Here is a 10713-nt window from a genome sequence, read left to right as displayed (position 1 = left end):
TACTTCCATTTCCTATCCACTTCAGAGGCAACTGAGAGAAGGTCTTTACTAATCACCATGGTCAGCTGGGTAAAGCAGAGGTGTCAAACACATCCCAGGGTTAAGCACTTTGCTAGCAGATTAAAATATAATTGGGAAATATTTCACAAAATAAATAAAGATACAATAAAACAGATAATATTACATTCTAGGACTAAGTCATTATGTGGTCAACCAGAATATTTAGGAATGGATTTGTGGCTCCCACTTCTCTTTGAACTTGGCACCAGTGGGCTAGAGAATGAGTTGTCATCATCTTGTAGTGGAAGGAGAACTTTATTTAGTGTCCACAAAAAAAAAAGGTATGAGGTCAAATACCAGTTCTCCCACTTATTAACTGTGTGACAAGCAGGCAAGCTGCTCATTCTCTCTGTGCTTCAGTTATTTCTCCTGTGACACGGCAATACACTGCAAATGAGACTCTCCCCACTCCAGTCCAACCTTCACTCAGTCATCAAACTGAGCTTCCTAATCGTCCTTCCCCCTTCAATAAACTTCAGTGGCTCCCTATTACCACCAGGATCAAATATAAATTCCTTTCTTTGGCTTTTAAAACCCTTCCGAAACTGGCCTCTTCCCACCATTCTGGTCTAATTATACCGTACTCACTCCCACACACTCTGCAGTCCAGTGACACTGGCCTTCTGGATGTTTCTCAATCAGGACACTCTTTGTTTTCACTAGCTGCCTCTCCTGCCTGAAATTCCCTTTCTCTTCATCTCTGCCTCCTGGCTTCCCTGGCTTCCTTCAGGTTCCAGCTGAAGATACACATTCTGTGAGAAACCTTTCCTGTTCTTCCTTGATGTTAGTTGGCTCTGGAGAGAGAAGGCTTGATGACAAAGCCAAGTTTGAACAACTTCCTGTTTCTTATTCTTTTTTTTACATTTATAAACAAACATCACAACCATTAACATTGTTACAGTTAGTTTTCCTCCTGGGTCTCCACACAATGATATTTGAGCATGCTTACAATAATGGTTTCTCATTGGTTTATTAGTTTTTGTTAAACAACCATCTTAAAAAAAGGAAAAGAAACTCAAGGCGCTACCATTTAACTTGTTTTAATGTTTCTTCACAAATGGTGAAAAATACTGAAGTACAGACAAGGAATAAGCATAATGTTGTGGTCAACATTATAAATATGGAATTATAAATTTAAAACGTTTTTTGGTTTAGTTAAAAGCAGCTCTGTGGGTTTCTGTGTCTAGTAGGGAGGGTGTCTACGCTCCTGACAATACTAGCCTTTATCCAATTGTCCAGGTCCTCCACACCCACCTCTTCTGCTTCCCATCTGCTCCATGAGATGCCTGGGGGACCCTCTTGGTCCTCCTCTTCTTCCACCACCAAAATCTCCTCCATTTATTCCTTGAGGGGGGCAGAGCCAAGATGGCGGAGTGGAAGCACGACCTTCCCGCGGCTCCGGCTTCCACCCTCCCCAATCCATGTAAAAAGGGAACTCCAAACAAACTTTGGAGCTGCAGAACCCACAAAATGACACAGAGAAGCTAACCTCCCGCTGAGGACAGCCCGGCAGGCCGGCAGGAATCCAGCACAGCGCTCTGGGAGCCAAGCCCAGCCCCACACCGAGGCTTTAGCCCCAGGGTGGGCCTGACCAGCCACGGCCAGAGGGACTCCAGATCAGCAGCAGCTGTGGCCATTTCCAGATTTATCAACACATAGACACAAAGGACAAAGTGAGAGGTCAGTACAGTCTGGACTTTGGGACCAGTAAGTGGGAGTGCGTGGCTTTTATCCCCAGGGCAAAAAGCCCCGGCCGCGGCACAGCCAGCCAGCGCCACTTGGCGGCTTCAGCTCTTGGCCTGCAGAGTGTAGGGGGACCAAGCACCAGTCTGAGGGGTAATCGCTCTTGCTTTAACCTGCTTGGATCTGATTGCAGTCTAGGGTGGAGGTTCTGGGGTGTGTGTCCAGCTTGCCAGAGCATGTGGAAACCTCAGAGAGAGCACCCATCTAATACCTCCTGCAGCCGAGAAAACCCCAGCATTTGGGACGAAAGCTCCCCTGTCTGGTGGCAGAGTCCTACTGTGGCAAAAAGCCCATAAGTCAAGTAATTGAGTGGCAAAATGAGCAGGCAAAGGAAACAAAGCAGACAGAAGATTCCAACAATACACTCCTATTTTGGGGACAAAAAGGAGCAAAGCATGGAACAGGAGGAAAACAGTGAAGTCAGAACTCCTGCACCAAAAGCTTCAAAGGAAAATACAAGCTGGTTACAGGCCATAGAGTACCTTAAGAAAGATTTTGAAAACCAAATAAGAGAAGTGGAGGAAAAATTGGGAAGAGAAATGAGAACAATGCAAGAAAATTATGAAATGAGATTCAACAGCCTGACTGAGGAAAATAATACCTTAAAAACAGACTGACTCAAATGGCAAAGGAGGCCCAAAAAGGCAAAGAGGAGAAGAATGTCTTAAAAAGCCAAATTTGCCAGATGGAAAAAGAATCTCAAAAACTCATTGAGGAGAATCATTGCTTCAGAATTAGATTGGAGCAAACGGAAGCTAATGACTTTATGAGAAATCAAGATGCTGTTAAATAGATCCAAACAAATGAAAGAATAGAAGGCAATGTGAAATATCTCATAGGAAAAACCACTGACCTGGAAAATAGACCCAGGAGAGATAATTAAAAAATTATTGGACTGCCTGAAAGCCATGACCAAAGTAAGAACCTAGAAATCATCCTCCAGGAAGTTCTCAAAGAAAACTGCCCTGATGTTTTAGTGCCAGAGGGCAAAATAGAGGTTGAAAGAATACACCAATCACCTCCTGAAAAAGATCCTAAAAAGAAAACTCCTAGGAATATTATAGCCAGGTTCCGGAATTCCCAGATTAAGGAGAGAATATTATAAGCAGACAGGAAGAAACAATTTGAATATTCTGGAAACACAATCAGGATAACCCAGGATCTGGCAGCTTCTATACTGAGGGATTGAAGGGCTTGGAATATGATATTCCAGAGGGCAAAGGAGCTGGGATTAAAACCAAGAGTCACCTACCCAGCAAAACTGAGTATCATGTTTCAGGGGGAAATATGGTCATTCAGTGGAATAGAGGACTTTCAAGCATTCTTGCTGAAAAAACCAGAGTTAAATAGAAAAGTTGACATTCAGATACAAGAAGCAAGCGAAGCATGAGAAGGTAAACAGGGAAAAGGAATCATAAGGAACTTATCAAAGTTGAACTATTAACATTCCTACATGGATTTATTCCTTGGCCTCCCTGGAAGTCGCCTCTGTCTCCACCTCAGCCTCCTCTGAACATGCCACCAGGCCCTCTGTGGTCCATGAGGCCACTTCTGCCACCCCTCATGCCACCAGGGCCACCTCTACCATGATCGCCACCTGGAGGTGGAAAGGGCGGTAGAAGAAACCCTTCTAGCTTAGGGACCTTAGACTGATTACACTGTTCTTCAGGCAAAATTCTGGTTTCCACAGCCAGGATTAGGACACTGCCAATCTCCTGCTCTGTGCTGGACATTTCCTCCTCCTGAAGGGTTTCCTCAGGAACCCCTGGGTCATCTTGGTGGAAAACCTCCCCTGTCTCTTCCTCTGCCTGCCATTCGATCCATGGGACATTCTGGGACCCCTGGCTCTCCAGGACCTCCTTAGCATCCCTCTGACTTCACAGGGTGGCAGACCTCCTTTCATCCTGTTTATTGGAGGTGTCTTCCGAGCAAGCAACACTTTGAGTTTGCTCCCTTGGAAATCTTTGCCATCGAACCATTCTACTGCAGCCTTTGCAGTAAGTGGGTCGTTGTAGGATACTGGGGCATTTCCTTTTGATTTTTCAGTTCCCTCGTCTAAGTAAATGTTTATCATCGGCTGCCCAGTTCTTTTGTTCATCTTGACAACCCCACATGGTTTGAAAAAGTCTGCCAGCTCGTCAACAGTCACATTTTCATTAGGTCCCTGTTCATAAATTACACTGTTTTCCGAGTCTTCATCTGGATCTACATGTGGGCCTAAGCCACCTAGGTACACCAAGCTTATTGAAGCTCTCCAGCGCAGCTCCTTCCACCATGTCCTCCTCCTCCCCGCCCACCTCTGCTCATGCCTCCACTATCCAATCCCCCTCTTCCCCTGCCCCGGTTATCAGGGACACTCATGCTCTGGTTTTCTCCAGACTCCTGCCCATATACACCCATGCTACTGGGATGGTCCTACTGGAATACACTCTGCTGCCCATAGCTGCTGCTCTGCTGGCTATTTTGGCTTTGAGTCTGACTGTAGGATCCAGTTTGGGGGCGATAAGTAGTGGGGGGCTGCCGCCCATAGTTGCTCTGTTGACCGTAGCTACTCTGCTGTTCATAGCTACTCTGCTTCCCATAGGTATTCTGGGGGAAGTAACTGCTCTCATCGTAACTAGTCGGCTGGGTAGAGGAATAGCTGATTGGAGGATAGGATGCTGCACTGGGTACCTGCCGGGCACCTGTGGGTAACTGTAGCTGCTCTGTCCAGATCCTAGGCTGGGCTGACTGTAGCCTTCTCTACCAGACTGAGGCTGACTAGTCTCAGCAGGCTTGTTACCATCCTGGGGTCTCACAGGTGCAGCGCTTGCTGGCTGCTGCCCATAGGTAGGGTAAGCAGGCTGGGTGCCATGTGAAGACTGTGCTGTGTAGGATGCCTGGGTGGTCGTAACTGGTGGTGGTATCACAGGCCCCCATCCCATATCCTTGGACAGGCTGACTGTAAGTCTGAGGTGCAGTTGGTCTAGTATAACCTGTTGGAGGCTGTCCGTAAGAGGTTGCATATGCAATCTGCCCATATGTTGCAGTTGTCTGAGCCTGTGTGCCTGTGTGTAGCTGCCCACAGGTTCCATAACTTTGTTGCCCATATGCCTGGGTGGTCTGTACATATCCTGGAGCTGGCTGGACTACATAAGCACTGTAGCCCTACTGAGCTGCAGATTGACTATAGATACTATAGTCCGTGGACACCATTTTCTCTCCTTCCTCCTCCTCCAACTTTGTGTGTCTTAATGAAAATTCCCAGATCTTCATAGGAGATTGAAAGAAGCCAGAAGCCAATAGTTTGCATACAATTTGCTAATTTTCTGTATGTCAAAGTTCATTTTTAATTTGACCTCAACTTAAGTAATTTTTTTCAGACACCACCTTGTAAATCAGTCTGAATAGGAAACCAACAAATAAACCTAAAACATTTCTCTCTTTCCTTTTTTCTGGACCTGTGATTTCAGCAGTTCAGGGCACAGCTGTCGAACAAATCCATATATGAGGATCCCTGCTGGCCACATATCTACTTAGTTTTTAAATGTATTTTTATTTATTTTGTTAAATATCTCCCACTTACATTTTAATTTGGTCAGGTCCCACTGGGGAGGGCTGCCAGGTTCCATATTGGATACATCTGGTGTAGGGAACTCAGAATTTGGGATGAGGAAGCTCCCTTCATCTATGTAGACCTGCATCTGCTCTGAGACTGGACAGGGACACTGAGAGGATGTGACTTTGTTGAGGTTACACAGCCAGTATGTAGCAGAGACAGGATTTGAACACAGTTCATTTTCATTCTAAGACTGACCTTCTATCTACTACTTTGTGCTGACTCTATAGTGATAAGTGAATAATAAGCATAACTAACATTTGCAAAGAGTTTTATATGCTTTTTCTCATTTATTTCTTATGACAAATTATTAAATAAATATGAATATTACTCCTCTCATTCTCCAAATCAAGAAGTTGAAAGTCAAAGAGTGACTTGTCTCATACTTAATGTCAAATGTAAGATTTGACCCCAGGTCTCTTGGTCCAACATTATTCCCCCAAGTCATGCCATCTTTCAAACTTAAAAAAGAAAAACCTAAAATATTTTCATATTCTAAACTAAACCATTATCTGATTTGGTTTGGGTTCTTTCATCCTGACCAAGTACTAAAACTTAGATATGAAGAGATATGTCTAAAAAATACAAATAATGTTTTTTCCAATTCAAATCCACTGCAAGGATGAACCAGGAGTCTTAATTGGTATTTCTGGTAAGAAGGTGGGCAAAAATAACATTACTAAAAATAGTCATTAAAAAACCTCATTGTAAATCAATTAAAATCTCCTCAGGATAAGTCCCCAACTCATCCCAGAATTTCCTGCCTTTGTGTCTTTGCTCACACTGTTGCCCTTGCCTAGATGCCTGCTTCTCCATTACTCTTTCTCCTCCTACTGTCGTCTTCTCCATCCTTGGGGTCTGCTTAAATGCCACATCCCCGATGAGGACTTCCCTGATCTCCCCAAATCAAAGTTCCTTTATACTCTTCTATCAACTTACTACATTTATTTTGTTTTATATTTCTTTATACTGATGTTTTATCTCCTCTGTTACACAGCAAAATATTTTGGAGCAGAGGACCACGCCTTCTCAGCCTTTTTATCCCCACCAGTAATTAGTGCAATGATGTGCACTGTGTTAATAATAGTCCCTTGAAATTAAAATGTCAAAGTTTATTGTTTCAAAGAGTCATGCTTTCCCTAAGCAAAGTGAATCTTCCAAAAGAACATTTACCCCAAAGAGTTTATGTTAGAAAGAGAATTTATCAATCCAACTGTACAATGATTTCTTAAAATGACTCAACAAGTTAAATTATATGAATGCAATTAAATACTATTATGCTGTAAGAAATGATGAAGGAGATGGCTTCGGATAAACTTGGGAAGAATTATATGAATTGACACAGAGTGAAATGAGCAGAACCAGCAGAACATTTTATACAATAACAATAATACTGCAAATATAATGAATTTTGAAAGACTTAGTGACTCTGATTAACACAATAACCAATCACAGCTCCAATCATGGTAGATTTGGGGGGTGGAGTCACGATGGCAGAGTAAAACCACGAACTTGGTGTGAGCTCCCACTCCATTAACTTCCAATACATGTAAAAAAATGACTCTAACCAAATGTTACAGCTACTGAACCCACAAAGTGACAGAGAGAAACATATCTCCTGCTGAAGGCAATCTGGCAGGCCGACAGGAAGGGTCTATCACACCAGCTGGAAGCCAAGCACAGTCCCGCATGAGCTGCATGGTTCTGGCCCCAGGGTGGCCCCAACCAGCTGTGGCCAGAGCAGACTTCAGGAGAGTGAATCACCAGCAGCTGTGGTGGTTTCCATACTTCTCAACCCATAAACACCAAAGAGAAAGCAAAAGATCAGTGGGGAACTCTGTTGGAACTGGGTGACTGAAGAGCAGGGTCCAGCCCTGTCCCCTGGAGTGAGAAGTGGCAGAGGCACAGCGGCTGCAGCTGCTACTGTGTGGCTACCTCCAGAGCTCCTGGCCTGCAGATCATAGGGGGACCAAGAAACCATTCAGAGGGTAATCACTCTTGTTTTAACCTGCTTGGATCTGGATCATGGTCTTGGGTGGTGGTCCTGAGGTGTGTGGCCAGTGAGCCAGAGCTTGTGGGGGCTGTAGAAAGGGCACCCTCCTAATAGTTCTGGCAGCTGTGAAAACCCCAGCAATTTGGGACAAAACATTCTTCAATCTGGAAGCAGAGTTCTACCATGGCAAAAGAGCTGAAAAGTCAAGTAATTGACTGGCAAGATGAGCAAGCAGAGGAAAGGCAATCAGACCATAGATTCCTTTTGGGGGGACAAAAGAGATCAAAGCATGGAATGGGAGGAAGACAATGAATTCAGAACTCCTGCATCAAAGCTTCCAAGAAAAATATGAATTGGTTACAGGCCATGGAGGAGCTCAAGAAGGATTTTGAAAATCAAGTAAGAGAAGTGGAGGAAAAATTGGAAAAATAAATGAGAATGATGTAAGAAAATCATGAAAAGTGAGTCAACAGCCTGCTAAAGGAGACTCAAAAAATACTGAAGAAAATAATGCCTTAAAAATAGACTAACTGAAATGGCAAAAGAAGCCCAAAACGCCAGTAAGGCGTTTTAATGTCTTAAAAACCCTCATTTTCCAGATGGAAAGGGAATTTCAAAATCTCACTAAAAATAATAATTTCTTCAAAATTAGATTGGATCAATTGGAAGCTAATGACTTTATGACAAATCAAGATACTATAAAACAGATGCAAACAAATGAAAAAATAGAAGGCAATATGAAATATCTCATTGGAAAAAACACTGACCTGGAAAATAGATCCAGGAGAGATCATTCAAAAATTATTGGACTACCTGAAAGCCATGATAAAAAAAAAAAACCTATCTTTCCAAAAAAAATCTTTCAAGAAATTATCAAGCAAAATTGCCCTGATATTCTAGAACCAGAGGGCAAAATAGACATTGAAAGAATTCACTGATCACCTCTTGAAAAAGATCCCAAAAAGAAAACTCCTAGGAACATTACAGCCAAATTCCAGAATCCCCAGGTCAAGGAGAAAATACTGCAAGCAGTCAGGAAGAAACAATTAGAGTATCATGAAAACACAAGCAGGATAACACAAGACCTAGCAGCTTCTATATTAAGGGATTGAAGGGCTTGGGCTATGATATTTTAGAGGTTGTCAAAGGAGCAAGGATTAAAACCAAGAATCACCTACCCAGAAAAAATTGAATATAATGCTTCAGGGGAAAATATCGTCATTCAATGAAATAGAGGATTTTCAAGCATTCTTGATGAAAAAACCAGAGCTGAACAGAAAATTTGACTTTCAAATACAAGAAGCAAGAGAAGCATGAGAAGGGAAAAGGGAAAAAGAAATCATAAGGAACTTATTAAATTTTAACTATTTATATTCCCACATGGAAAAAAAAGATAATTGTAATTCATAAGACTTTTCTCAGTATGAGGATAATTGAAGGGAATATATATATATACACACATATATGTATACATACACATATATATGTATAGGAGGGTATATGTGTGTACAAATATATATATATATATATATATATATGTGAGTATGGGCATATGTATGTACATGTATACATAGAGGACACAGGATGAGTTGAATAAGAAGGGATGATATTAGGGGCATCTAGGTGGCACAATGAATAGAGCACCGACCCTGGAGTCAGGAGGACCTGAGTTCAAATCTGTCCTCAGGCACTTAACACTTACTAGCCATGTGACTTTGGGCAAGTCACTTTACCCCAATTGCCCTCCAAAAAGCAAAAAAAAAAGGGGGCGGGGATGATATCTAAGAAATAAAATTAAGAGGTGAGAGAGGGATTTAATGGGAGGAGAAAAGGAGAGATAGATTAGGGCAAATTATCTCATATAAAAGAGGCAAGAGAAAACTGTTGCAATGGAGGGTAAGAGCAGGAAGGTGAAAGGGAATGGGACAACCTTACTCTCATTGAATTTGGCTTAAGAAGGGAGTATCTTACCCTACAGGAAAATAGGGGGGAAGGGGGTAAGAGGGGGGATGATAGAAGGAAGGGAAGATTGGGGGAGAGGGTAGTTAGAAGCAAACACTTTTGAAAAGAGACAGGGTCGAGGGGCAGCCAGGTGGCTCAGTGAGTAAGAGCACCGGCCCCAGTGTTGGGATAACCTAGAGATCGAATCCCGGGCTTAGACACTCATCACCACACCCAGAAATAACTGGCCGTGTAACCTTGAGCAAGTTACTTAACCCCGATTGCTTAAAAGAAAAAAAAAAAAGAAAAGGGACAGGGTCAAAGGAGAAAATAGAATAAGTGGGGGGTGTGATAGGATGGAGGGAAATATAGTTAGTCTTTCACAATATAACTACTATGGAGATGTTTTACATAGCTACACATGTACAGCCTATGTTGAATTGCTTATCTTCCCAGTGGGGGTGGGTGAGAAGAGAAGGGAAAAATCTGGAACTCATAGTTTTAAAAACAAATGTTTAAAAAACGGGGTTTTTTTTGACATGCAACTGGGAAATAAGGTATACAGGCACTGGGGTACAGAAATCCATCTTGCCCTACTAGAAAGTTGGGGGGGGGTATGGGGAAGGATATAAAAGAGAACAGATTGGGGGAAGGGGTATTCAGAATGCTTGCTATTTTGAGGTGGGGTAGGAGAAAGATAGGGAGAAAAATTTGTAACTCAAAATCTTGTGGAAATGAATGTTGAAAACTAAAAATAAATAAATAAATTGGAAAAAAATTTTATACTATTTTGGACCAAAAAAATAAAAAGAACTCATGGTGAAATGTGATATCCACCTCCAGGTAGAGAATCGATAAACTCAGAGTACAAATTGAAGCATATTTTATTTTTTTTTCTTTCTCTTGCCTTTGTTTTGGGAACATGGTTAACATGGAAAATCATTTTGTATGATCATACATATTTGTAATGGGTTTTATTTTTCTTGCCTTCTCAGTGGATGGGAGAGAGGATTGAGAAAGGGAAAGAATTTGGAACTGAAAATAAAATAAAATTGAATTTTAAAAATATTCACTACCATACTTGGGGAAAAAGGAACCTTGAATGATCATGTCCTGCATTCTCCACATCCTAGATGCTAACCCTAGAGTATCTTAAACCCCAAATGAGACTTCCTACCATTTGCCTCAGGGCTGAATGGAGGGTAACTCAGGGATGCTTTTTCCAATGGAATTTGATGGGTCTGCTATAACCTGTAGACTTTGAAAAATTGAACTTCTTCCTAATTTGTCAACAAGCATCTACTATGACCAAGACTATGCTAGGCACACAGCACACACACACACACACACACACACACACACACACACACACACACAC

At 42.2% G+C, this 10713-nt stretch overlaps 1 pseudogene; it reads right to left on the bottom strand.

The window, feature by feature from the left end:
- Window positions 1–1243: 1243 nt before the first annotated feature.
- LOC138168672 (RNA-binding protein EWS-like) lies at window positions 1244–5013 on the bottom strand (annotated as a pseudogene).
- Window positions 5014–10713: the final 5700 nt, after the last annotated feature.

The sequence above is a fragment of the Petaurus breviceps genome, unplaced genomic scaffold (assembly GCF_028583685.1).
Source record: "Petaurus breviceps papuanus isolate PSGF00001 unplaced genomic scaffold, PetGlider_PUasm1.0 37, whole genome shotgun sequence".
NCBI classification, from domain to species: Eukaryota; Metazoa; Chordata; class Mammalia; order Diprotodontia; family Petauridae; genus Petaurus; species Petaurus breviceps.
Note: the sequence above shows the minus strand (reverse complement) of the source record. Positions and strands in the feature narration are given on the sequence as shown.